Below are 13,626 nucleotides of genomic sequence, written 5' to 3'. Positions count from 1 at the left end.
TTCCAGGAGGTGCACTCATCTTGATCTTCTCCTAAGGTGTTAACCTCTTCAAGGATAACTTGCTTTGATACCAATTGATGTTTTAACTTCAATACCACACAAGAGGGGGGTGATTTGTGTGGTGTCTAATTTTTCACGTGCACAGATTATAGAAGACCTGGTTCTTCTATGTGTTTCTTATACTACTGTTGCGGAATAATAAATGCAGAAATTAAAGAACACAAGTATTTTACGTGGAAAACACCTGGCTCAAAAGGTGAAAACCACAACCTACTTCCCATTAGGATTTTCCCAAACTCTTCACTAAATCAGTGAGCCAAAAACTGCATTTACAAAACACTTTTGTAAATCTAGGATTAACTCTAATCCCGTTGTGGCAACCAGCCTCTAACTACTGCGACAACTTCAAGTTAACTCTAACTTGGATACTCTGAGTACCTATTACAATTGCCTCTAGATAAAGCTGAAAGATACAACATGAAACCCCTTACTATAATTGAACTAGAATAAAAGACAGATACTTGGAACTGGTTCTTCTATCTGGTTCATGTAGCTTTAGGTTCGCACACTTGAATCACACACGAACTGCTTGCAAAATGCCTTGCTATTTTGCTCTCAATTCACGTTTTACTTCTGCTTTTGTGCGTCACGTGTAGAATGAGAACATCTTGCGATTTATAGAGTTAGTAGAAAAGAAAATAACTAGAGTTCTAATACTACTCTTCCTTGGTGGAAGAGTTCTAGTTGATCTCTACCTCTAACTCCTCCCTTATCTTGGATAGTGTTCTCTTTGATTAAGAAGTCCTTCTCCTTATCAATTATGCAACCCTTTTCGATCAGAAGATATTAATTCGACCAAGTTATTCTCCTTATCCATTATGCAGCCCTTTTCGATCAGGAGATATTAATTAGACCAAGTTAAGCTTATTTCCTACACGTGCATCCCACATGCTCGAATATGCCCGTGTCTATGCACACAAGGGATGGACCTGGTTCATGCTTGAGCTTCCTTTGTCAATCTTCAAAACTAACCTTCACTTGGGCCAACAGGATCCCACCGGAAATCACCACCTATAGACTAAGTTTGGATCCGAAGTTCCATCCGGTGAAGCAAAAAAGATGACCCCAGTACGAAATCAAACATACTTTCGTCAAAGACAAGGTAACCAAGCTTCTTAAAATAGGGTCAATCCGTGAAGTAAAATATCCCGAATGGTTAGCAAATGTAGCAGTAATCCTTAAAAAAGGAAACAAGCTTAGAATGTGTGTAGATTACAAGGATCTAAATAAAGTATGCCCCAAGGATTCTTTTTCTTTGCCTAATATCGATCGCATAATGGATGCCACATCCGACCACGAGATCCTCAGTTTTCTTGATGCCTATTTCAAGTACAATCAAATACAAATGAGCCCGGATGATCAGGAAAAAACCTCGTTCATCACTAAGTATGGTACCAACTGCTACAATGTAATTCCGTTTGGGTTAAAAAATCTTAGTGCCACTTATCAACGCCTAGTAAATCAGATGTTCGGAGAAAAAATAGGAAAATCTATGGAAGTTTACATTGATGACATGTTGGTTAAGTCCATGCGAGCAGAGGACCATTTAAAGCACTTGTAGGAAACTCTCAATATATTGAAAAAGTACAACATGAAGCTAAACCCGGAAAAATGTGCATTCAGGGTCGGGTTAGGCAAATTTCTCGGGTTCATGGTATCTAACCGAGGAATCGAGATCAATCCCGACAAGATCAAAGATATCGATGGCATCAAGGTGGTAGACATCGTAAAGGCCGTGCAGAGGTTAACCTGGCACATGGCCGCCCTGGGGAGATTCATCTCGAGGTCCTCCGATAAAGGCCACCGATTTTTCTCGTTGCTAAAGAAGAAAAATAATTTCATATCGACCTCGGAATGCCAGTGCTTATCGAGCCCGCCACTGCTTCACACACCGAGGGCAGAAAAACAGCTTTACTTATATTTGGCAGTATCAGAGGTAGAGGTAAGTGGAGTCCTGGTCCAGGAAGAACGAGGTATGCAATTTCTCATCTATTATTTAAGCCGGACCTTAGGTGAGGCCGAAACTAGATACCCCCACCTAGAAAAATCGGCGCTCGCTTTGATAAGCGCCTCTAAGAAACTAAAATCATACTTTCAATGTCACCCCATATGTGTTGAAACAACATATCCACTTTGAAATATTTTGCATAAACCCGAGCTTTCGGGACGGTTGGCCAAATGGGCCATAGAAATCATTGGGTATGATATCGAATATCGACCCCGAACAACAATTAAGACTCAAATTTGGGCAGACTTCGTAGCTGACTTCACACAGGCCCTAGTACCCGAGGTCAAAAGATAACTATTGATAAATTTGGGTACGTCCTCAGGAATCTGGACCCTCTTCACGGACGGTGCTTCGAACATGAAAGGGTCCAGGCTCGACATCGTACTAAAACTGTCCACATGCAACGTGGTTAGACAATCTATAAGTACTATGAAATTGACTAACAATAAGTCTAAATATGAAGCCATGATTGCAGATCTCAAACTAGCCAAAGGCTTGGGAGCGGAGGTGATAGAGGCCAAATGCGACTTCCTCCTCGTAGTGAATCAGGTTAACGAGACCTTCAAAGTTAGAGAAGACCGAATGCAAAGATACATAGATAAGTTACAAGTAACTTTGCACCGATTTAAGGAATGGACTTTACAACATGTGCCTCGAGATCAAAATAGTGATACAGATGCTCTCGAAAACTTAGGGTCATCAATCGAGGACAACGAGCTCAATTCAGGGGCCGTCGTGCAACTCATGAGATCAGTAGTAGAAAAAGGTCACGCCGAGATAAATTCCACAAGCTTGACCTGGGATTGGAGAAATAAGTACAAAGAATATTTGAAGACCGGAAAGCTTCCATCATATCCGAAAGAATCTAGGACCCTACGCACGAAGGCAGCACAGTTCACTTTGACCGAAGATGGGACCTTGTTAAGGAGAATGTTTAATGGCCCATTAGTGATATGTCTGGGACCGGGAGACACTTAGTACGCTCTAAGGGAAGTTCACTTCAGTGCTGAATCATTGGTTCAAAAGGTAATCAGAGCCGGCTATTACTGGATCGACATGGAAAAAGATACAAAAGAATTAGTTCGAAAATGTGACTAATGTCAAAAACATGTGCCAATGATTCACCAACCCGGGGAACTGCTCCATTCGGTCTAGTCACCATGGCCATTTATGAAATGAGGAATGGATATCGTCGGTCCCCTATTGGCACCGGGTAAAGCTCAATTTATTTTGTTTATGACTGACTATTTTTCTAAGTGGATTGAAGCACAGGATTTCGAGAAAGTTAAGGAAAAGGAAGTAATCGACCTCATTTGGGATCACATCATATGTCGATTCAGGATGCCGTACCAAATCGTGTATGATAATGGGAAACTATTCATCATCAGCAAAGTAACCAAATTTCTCGAAGATCATAAGATCAAAAGAATCCTATTAACACCTTATCATCCTAGCGGGAACGGACAAGCCGAATCAACCAACAAAACCATCATCCAAAATCTTAAGAAGAGGTTACCCGACGCCAAAGGAAAGTGGAAGGAAATCCTACTCGAAGTTCTTTGGGCATATCGCACAACCTCGAAATCTAGTACTGGGGCTACCCTATTCTCATTAGTTTATGGCACCGAAGCTCTAATACCGGTCGAAGTCGAAGAACCGAGTATCAGGTTTCGATATGCAACAAAGGAATCAAATAACGAGGCCATGAATAAGAGCCTAGAACTATTGGATGAAAGGTGTGAAACCACCCTCATCCGATTAGCTTCCCAAAAGCAACGAATCGAGAGATACTACAATTGAAGATGGAGATTTAGTGCTAAGAAAATTCACCCTCAACACCGGAGATCCTAATAAAGCAACAACTACCAAGCAATTGGAACATAACTCGCCTAAAACGGTACTACTGCTAAGGTACGACCTTTCTTCATTCCTTTCCTATTTTCAGCTTAACATATGTAGGTGGTCGATAAGAAACGACAACGAGCTTTTTAGCTAACGGCACGAAGTCCTTAGGTCTGAAAGCACGTGTTGTACTTTTTTTTCGTCAGACTGAGTTTTATCCCAAATGGGGTTTTTCGGAAAGGTTTTTAACGAGGCAACAATGAATCGTGCTAACTTAGAATCAAGCCCAATTACGAATTGGTATCGGAGATCCATTCGACATTATTCGAGGTTCCTTTGCAATCAACCTCGAATACTGGGGGCTACCCTCGGATACGCGTTATCTTCGAATATCAACTCTAGAAAGGAAACTACTTCATAAAAGGAGGATCTCGAGAAATATGATTTATTGTAAGGGTCAAACGGTCAAATCGAATCGTGCCCATATAGATTGCTCAAGCCCTCTTTCGATCAAAAATAAAGAGAAATATGTTCCTTACAAATATCTTATGCTTTAAAATTAGCAGAATTTCTTTCTTTTTCCTTCTTTGCAAAGAGCTTCCTACTTCCAAATATAAACAAGCACAAGGGAAATACTTAACCGGAATACGAACGACCTCTCCCTCATTTGGGGACTGCCATCCGACTCAAAACAACCTAAGTCACCGGTCCCCGGGAGCAAAAGACCTAATAGGCAATGCCCCGATTTCTAAAAGTCACGACCACCCCACTCGGGAACTATTATCTAGAACAAATCCAGATAAAACGGGAGAGCAAGCCCAATGGGTAACTCTCGAATTGAAAGGCTACGACCGATTTAACATGGCTCGGACACGTCCGAAATCCGTACAAAAATAGGCCTTCAAAAATGTTAAAAATATTTCACGACCGATCCTAAAGGCTACCCTCGGCAAAATATCAAACTTAAGAAAGGAAATAAAGGCAAGATTTGTTAGAACCCTCGAACACAACCTTATTGTTTCATGCTAAGGCATTTTCAACCTTTGTAAATATAAATAAATTAAAGGAAAAATACGAGAGCCAAACGGGTAAGAAAAGCCAAATCGGCCTAAATTTACAACAGCCAAAACACGACCTCAGAAAAAATACAAAATAAAAACAAGAAACCTAATGTCCTAAGTGGCTTGGTCTTCATCGGAGGCTGCATCCTCGGGATTTTCTCCGTCTTTAGATTCGTTCGAGCTCTCAGAGTCTTCCTCAAGGAAGGCCAGCCTTCAGGCCATGTCTTACTCCGCTTTGTCATTTTCAATTTCGGCCACAATATCGAAGCCCTAGGCACTGACCCCCTTGAGAGCTTCCCTTCGAGCCTACCATTTCGCATGCTCGACCATTCCCTTAGCCTTGGCCTGGTTGACATCGACCCTAAACTTGTAACGATCCGACTAGTCGTTTAAAGAATTAACGCCCCATTTAGTGACTTAAGGTCTCGAGTAGCTTCGTAATATGTATTATGACCCGCGGGTGTGGTCGAGTTTGATTTTCGAAAGATTCAGAATTTAATTAAAAGAACAATTCTCATTTTTAAGCTTAAATGAAAAGAGTTGACCGGAGTTTGACTATTGATCAAACGACTCAAGAATGGAATTTTGATAATTCCAATAGGTCCGTATGATGATTTTGGACTTGGGCGTATGTTCTGGTCGAGTATAAGGTGGCCCGGGAGTATTTCGGCGCCTATTACTGAAGGTTGGTATTTTTAAAGTTTAAGGATTTCCTAAGTTTGGGTTGAGGTGGATTTTGATGTTATCGGTGCCCATTTGGGATTCCGATCCTGGGAATATCTCCGCATGGTTATTCTGGTCTTAGAGGAGCGTCCAGATGTAGATTTGGAAATCTGTAGGTTATTTCGGGGTCATTTGGCGAAAGTTGAAAATTTGAAGGTTTTTGGGAAGTTTGACCGCGAGTGGACTTTTTGTTATCGGGGTTGGATTCTGATTCCGGAAGTGGGAGTAGGTCCGTAATGTCAATTATGACTTGTGTGCAAAATTCGAGGTCAATCGGATTTGATTAGATATGTTTCGGCGTTGAATGTAGAAGTTTCAAGTTCTAAAATTCATAAAGATTGAATTGGGATGCAATTCGTGGTTTTGATATTGTTTGATGTGATTTGAGGCCTCGAGCAGGTTCATGTTATGTATTGGGACTGGTTGGTACGATTGGACGGGGTCTCGGGGACCTCGGGTTTGATTCGGGGTAGTTCCGGACCATGTTTGGGTATTTTAATGCTGCTGGTTGCTGGTTCTGGTGTTGTTCTTCACGTTCACGAGGAGCCTCTCGTGTTCGCGAAGAAGGATTTTGCTGTTGGGACTTTGTTCTTCGCGTTCGCGAAAAGTTTCTCGCATTCGCAAAAAGGTTCTTGCATTCGCGAAGAAGGAAATTTTTATGTTCCTCGTCTGACTTTGGAGGCTCATATCTCGCAATCTGTATAGAATTTGGAAATGATCCAAAAATAAAAATTGTAGACCTTTGTATCTAATTTTCAGAAAGATAAACCATTTGGCATTTGGATTTGTGTACAAAACATTATGGTAGATACACTATAGGTTGTCTCGGAAGAGTTTGGAAATCTCTGTTGCACATGGCTGACTTTGGAAGTTTATATCTCGCAAAACGTTATGACCATTATACTAGAGGCTCTCTGAGAAGAGTTTAAAAATGTCTGTTGAAGAATTTGTTCATCGCGAACGCGAGGGGAGTGTCGTGAACGTGAAGAACAAACCCTTGGGCAGCAGAATAAAGTCTAAATTCATCTCATTCTTCCATTTTTGGATAAAGAAAGCTCATGTGAGGCGAGTTTTCAAGAGTTTTTCAAGAAAAACATTGGGGGTAAGAATTCCTAACTTGATTTTGGTTAAATTACATGAATATATTATTGTTTTTATCACTAAATTAGTGAATTGGTTTGAAAATGATAGAAATCCTCTAGACTTTAATTTAAGATTTAAAGGGCGATCCGTTATCGGAATTTGATAATTTTGGTATGGTTAAACTCGTATCGGAATGGATGTTCGGATTGCGTAAAATGTTTGTCGGATTCCGAGGGGTAGGCCCCACGCTGTATTATCCAGAATTATTTTTGATGAATTTTAGTGAAGTTATACAGTTAATTTGGATAGATTTGAGCTGTTCGGAGGTCAATTCAAGCAAGAAGGCGATTTTGGAATATCGACATAACTTCAAAAAGGTAAGTATCTTGTCTAACCTTGAGTGGGGGAATTACCCCTTAGGCATTGAGTCTTATGTGACCATGTACGCGAGGTGACGAGTACGTACTTGGTTTATATGTGCATATTATATAGGTTGAAATTCGTAGACGCCCTTAAGTATTAAACTTGAAAATTGTTATAACTTATTAAATCCCTTATTTGTCATGCCTCATTCCTTGTTTGCCGAGTTTATTTTTATATGATAATTTGGTGTGATTGCCACTTGACTTTTATGTGAACTCTGTATTTGTTTGAGTTACCATTTTTATGAAAAATACTTTCATTATTGATTTTACCTACAGATAATTTAAATGGAAAATTTAGTTAATAAGATGAATAAATCTATTTATTTCTTAAAGTTGTGATTTAAAAGAGGTGTTGTTCCTGGATGAATTACTTTTCAGTTCACGTGGTTGAAAATTTGGTATTGAATTAAAAAGGTCGTAAATCATATAGAGGCAAAGTGCCAAATTGTGAAATATTATTTGGTTGAGTTGTTCACTCCCGAACATTTTGTTAAGATGTTGTACACATTATGATCGAGTCGTGGGCTCCTTATTGTGAAAAAATAATGTATTGTTGATTTCTGTGGAAAGTTGTAATATTTGAGCACTTGATGTGCAATTTATGATATGTTGTAATATTTAAAAATTTGATGTGCAATGTGTGATATGTTGTAATATTTGAGCAATTGATGTGCAATTTATGATATGTTGTAATATTTGAGCACTTGATGTGAAATATGTAATATGTTGTGATATGTGAGCACTTGAGGTGCAAGTTGTATTATGTTGTGATAATTCGGCACTTGAGGTGCGATTTGTGAAATATTGTGATATTGATACGCATGCGGTGATATAAAGTCAGTGTGTTGTAACGCATGCGCGTGAGATAAGGATGACTTGAAATACGTAGCTAGTAGGAGAATTACTAGAAGTCATGCGGTGTGATAAGGGTGGCTAAAACGCGGGATGCTATTTCGAGAAAAACGATTTCTTTAAAAATTAAATGAGAAGGCTCCCGCAGTGATATAAGGAAATGAGATATTATGAATTTATTTGTGATTTGGAACTACGAGACGGTACCTCGGGTGTGCCCTGTTGATATTTCTTTATTTATGTTCTTGTCTTGGGTGATTTTGTTTCATTTAATATGTAAATTCTAGTCTTCTTCCGTGATGTACTAGTTGACTTTATTATTATATGTTTTGTGCTCCTAGTTGTATTATGTTGTCTTTGGCTTTTTAGCACGAGACTCTGAAGAAGTATATTTCTGGTTTTTCTTACTGATTTTCGATGATTGAGTTGATTTAAATAATAAAAAAAATTATTATATTTTAAATTAAATAGTTTTACACCCAAATCAGTAGTTTATTTGATGCTTTAATTTAAGTGCAATGTTATTTTCTTCACCCAAATGATTTCTAAAATAAATTCATTTCTTTGTTGATTTATTACTTGATTTAAAAATTGTAAACTCATTTTAGTGGAAATAAATTAATCATGTGGATCTTATATACATTGATATTATTGGCACGTGAGTTGTCCGTGCAGTTGTGATAGAAATATGGGCACGAGGTGCCCTGAAAATATGGAAGTGGGCTGAGACCCGTATGGTTATGATTTTGAAATGAGGTGTCACAAGGTGACTTTTATTTGAAAGAATTATATTCAAAATATTATTTCAAATAATTATATTTGGAAGGTATTTATTTGAAAGAATTATATGTGAAAGATTTATATTTCAAGGACATGTTTAATTGGTTGTACTTGTGTTCCTTATTCGTTTGAGTAATAATTATGATGTTCTTGTTGCCTTGTTGTTTATATCACTGGTTGATTTTGTTGTTATTATTGCTAGTTATTTTCCAGTACAATTGTATACTGCTATATTGCACAGGTTAATTGACTAGTGAGTGTCGTGACTGTACCCCGTCACTACTCCACCGAGGTTAGTCTTGATACTTACTGGGTACCGACCGTGGTGTACTCATACTACACTTCTGCACATTTTTGTGTAGATCCAAGTATTGCAGATATCGGATTCGAACAGATATTAGAGTGTGATCGCAAGAATTCAAGGTAGGGATGCTTGGTCGTCACAGTCCCTAGAGTCTTTCCATTTTTATTGTACTGTCCACTCTTATTCGAACAATATTGTATATTCGATCCTTGGGGATCACTGCATGTACTCAGTTAGAGCTCGTGACTCAGTATTACCAGTCTTGGGAAGGTGTTATAATTATTTCCGATGTTGGTTTGGATAAAACAAATTGGCTTGAATTGTAATTGTAATCGGCTTACCTAGTCTTAGAGACTAAGTGCCATCACAACGCCTGTGGTGGGATTTTGGGTCGTGAGAAAACTGGGCCACCTTAGCTTCGGCCCTTTTGTTAGTCTCGGTCATCTCGGATCTGGCCGCTTCGTGTTCACCAACCAATCTTGCCTTATCAGAAATGGCCAAATCCAACCGATGCTGAAGCTATTTGATCTGCATCGTGTCCTTCTCTTTCGCAACTTGGAGCTGGGTCTCGACCGACTCCAGTTGAGCTTGGACGATCTCCTTTTTCGAGGCTAGAATGTCCATATTTATTTTAAGCTCTTCCGCCTCGGCCTGTATCGCATCCACCTGCGTTTGGAGACTTCCGATTTGTTCTAATCTCTATCGGGCCTGCAGAATCAGATCATTAGTAGTTATCTCTAATTCATCTTCACTATCGTGAAGCACTCGAAATACCTGCTCAGCCATCTCGGCATGCTCATCCAGAGCCGTTGCCAAATCTGCCCGAAGCTTCTCACTAAGATTCCGAACTTCGACCTCATGCTCCTCCCGAATTTGGAAGAAAGCCTCGTGATGCAACACCGAAGCCTGCAAACAAGGAAGAAGATTTAGAATTGTCTACGGCTCTAAATGTAAAAGAAACAGTAGAGATACCCTCGAGGTTACCCGATTCAGAGCATGTTGGTCTTCGTTGAAAAGGAAGGCGTCTCCGACCGCGTTCATCAAGGCTTGATCCTCTTCAGTCACCAAGGACCCAAGGTAACTATCAATCTCCACGGGTGGAGAGATAACTCGGGTATCCTCTGGGACGGAGAGCACTATTTTCCGCCTACGATCGAGATTAGCACTCGGGGTCGGGAATCGATCTACCAGCTTTAGGATCTATGAAGACCCGATAGCGCCGACCATGATATTTTCTTCGGTACCGGTAATCCACCGAACCAGATAATGCCCTCTGAGGCAGCGGACTCGATCCCATCTAGAAAGCCATGAATATCAGTCGACCCTTGAACACCCTCGTAAGACCGACTTTCCAACATGTTAGCCTTAGGGATCATAGCATTCGAAATCTGAGGGTTCCAGTAATATCGATTATCCCGAGCTCGTCCCTCGAGATATCTTCTGCTGCCCGAGAACTCCTACCCCCGGTCTCTCCTTCGACCTTCTCAGCTCGGACCGGGATGGCCTCGGCTTTTTCTTGTTAAGGAATTATGGCCAGAGCTCCCTTATCAACCTCCGCCGATTTAGAGGATTGTTGTATCACAACATTAGCTTGCACAAAGGCTAATTCCTCTTCTCCTTCTTCGGGCTCATCCCTTAATCGGCAGATCGAGTCCGGAGGCATAATGCTGGAGCCCCCCTTGGGCTTGCGAGATTTCTTTGTCGGTTTTTTCTCTGAGACTTGGGAGCTCGGAGCCTCTTTTCTTCTCTTTGACCTACTTCAGAGCAGGGACCTCTTCGTCACCAGACGGGGTCTCATACAACGTCCTTCCCAAGGCCTATAAAGGAAAAAAAGGAGTGTAAGCAAGAGAGAAATATCAAATAATAAACAATCTAAGAAAGAGGCTTACCATGACTATGGGCCTCCCATCGACCCTTCGACAGTTCCATCCATGCGCGCTCGAAGTACGGTCTCTGCAGCACTATACCTTCTACCCATCGTTTAAGTTACGGAATCAGTTCCGACATCCGGGCCATAGCTGTAACAAGCATATGAAAAGTGGATCAAAAAAATGAAAAGCAGAACCACAAAATTAAACGTTCGAAGAAGAATAGTACTTACGATTCATGTTCCATTTCTCAGAAAACGTCGTGTCATCAGCAGGGATTAGGTCCGAAGTTCTAACTCGAACGAATCGGCCCATCCAACCTCGGTCACGAGTCTCGTTTATGCTCTAGAATGATGCTTAGTGGCTCAACGAGCACGTTTGATTAGCCCTCCTCGATAGAGTCAGGGACTGTAAAGGCACATGAGGTGATCGAGGGTGAAAAGATACCCCTCGATTTTGCTCGAGAAGAATCGGAGAAGAATCACTATTATCCAAAAAGAAGTGGATCTGGCCAAGGGTCATGTCGTATCTCTTGCAAAAGGCGACGATGACAGGGTCTAAGGGACTACCACGTGCTTGTCTCCCCAGTTGCATTCCTTTTTTACCTTGTCGAGGATTTTCTCGGTGATTGTGCACTGATACCTCGAGATTGGCTCACATCAGCCCGGTACCGAAGATGGTTTTTCAACCTTAAAATACGTGACGGTTGGGCACCCTACCAGAACGAATTCCTCAGGATTAGGCTCCGTCACATCCTTGCCACCGGCGGGTCGTGATGAAGAAGCGACCTCTTTTTGCGGCAATGTTTTGGAGATTATCGCCATTGATGATCAAAGGAAAAGAGAATTAAGGTTGTATGCGGTGTGAAAATTATGAAGTAAAAGGATTTTTTGAAGAAGATGCGAAAGTAGAGAAGGAATTTTGAGTGAAAAGTTCTTAATGAATATGAAGATTTGAATACTTATAGCGTGATAATTACGGTTCAAAACTGATGGTAGCCGACCAACGACTGACATGCATTTAATGCCTTGATAACTGAATCGATGGGACGTTTGTCACATACGTCATAATCGGACTCTTCGCTGACGTCGTCGCCCACCGATACGGAGTTTGGAAATTCATATCGTTTCTCGTTATTATCTTTCCGAGAAACGAGGGGACTATCTGTATACGGTCAAAACCGAGTTTGTCCTTCGTATGAATAATCGAGATTGGAACATGATACGACCAATGTTCAACTTCGTGTAAAATTAAGTCATGATGCGAAGTTAGGTTGCCGAGCTCGAGACCCAAAGACCGATAGAGACAGAGACAGGTCAAGATCAAGATCGGCTAAGATCAAGGTCGAGCAAAATAGAGACCGGTCAAGATCGAGGTCGGCCAAGATCGAGATCGGACTAAGTAGAGACCGATCGGGGCCGATTTCGGCCCCGATCGAGGAAAGATTATCGAGCCAAAAAATAAAAAATCGGAGTATCCGCAATTGGGCGAGAATCTCAGCGGAAATCCCGGCGCATATTAAGGAGGGGCCAATTAATCTATCATGGGATTCCCTACTGTATTTAAAAATTGTATTAAGAATATGACTTCCCTACTATATAAAGAGGGGTATGATTATTTGTAAGGGGTGGATTCATTGAGATTCATAGAACATAAAGCAATATACTATATTCTTCTGGTTTTGATATTTGGTCATTTTGTTTTTCTATTAGCTGCTCTGCATTCAGTTCGAGAGTGAACAAATTTGAAGGCTTAGGCTAATTAATCCATTCGGTTTTGTATTCATTTCTTTCACAATTAATTTCGATATTCGTTTATATACTTTCTCAATTTGTACTGAATTTATATAACGTATCCTTATAACCGGGTATAAATTCAATTGATTATCTATTTTTCGGGTAAAAAATATGTTACTTTTATGACCGGTTAATTGATTTATTAACTTAATAATATTAGTATTCATGAAAAGAAACGAGATAATGAAAAGGAGTCACGAGATTGGAAGGCGGAAACCTCCTTATATGCTATGGTTTTTATATATACATCACTTTAATTATATGCTATGGTTTTTATTTGTTGGCTCAGTCCACTTGCATACTAGTGGGTAATGGCTTTGTGCCCCTGGTTTTTGGGGATTAATCGCCAATTCTGTCTTGAAAAAGTTGCAACTTGGAATTTTTTGTATTATGTCTACCAACTTTGTTCAGTGCAAATGGAACAATGTGAAGAAAATAATAAAGAACTCAAGAGTTATTCATTGGAAAATCATTAATCTATATTCTATAATTTTGTGTATTCGGATTAATCTTCCAGAAATATTTTTCAAAAACATCCGTATCAATGTTGTTTATATGTAATAAACATACGTTTTAGTTATCTTATATTTCGAAAAAACGTTTTAGTTTGATTGACGAACTTAAAATCAGTGCTTTTAATTGACTCGATTCTCAATTTAAGGTTAAAAAAAAGATTTTGAAAATTAATGTCTAAAATATACCATAATATTTGTGTAGTTAACAAAAAATGGTCATCAAGGATAAAATTAAAACTTTATAAATTAATATGGTTTGAAATTCATAAAATGTGCATCTTATATCACATAAATTAGAATGAAGAGAGT

The sequence above is a fragment of the Nicotiana tabacum genome, chromosome 24 (genome assembly GCF_000715075.1).
Source record: "Nicotiana tabacum cultivar K326 chromosome 24, ASM71507v2, whole genome shotgun sequence".
Classification (NCBI taxonomy): Eukaryota; Viridiplantae; Streptophyta; class Magnoliopsida; order Solanales; family Solanaceae; genus Nicotiana; species Nicotiana tabacum.
Note: the sequence above shows the minus strand (reverse complement) of the source record.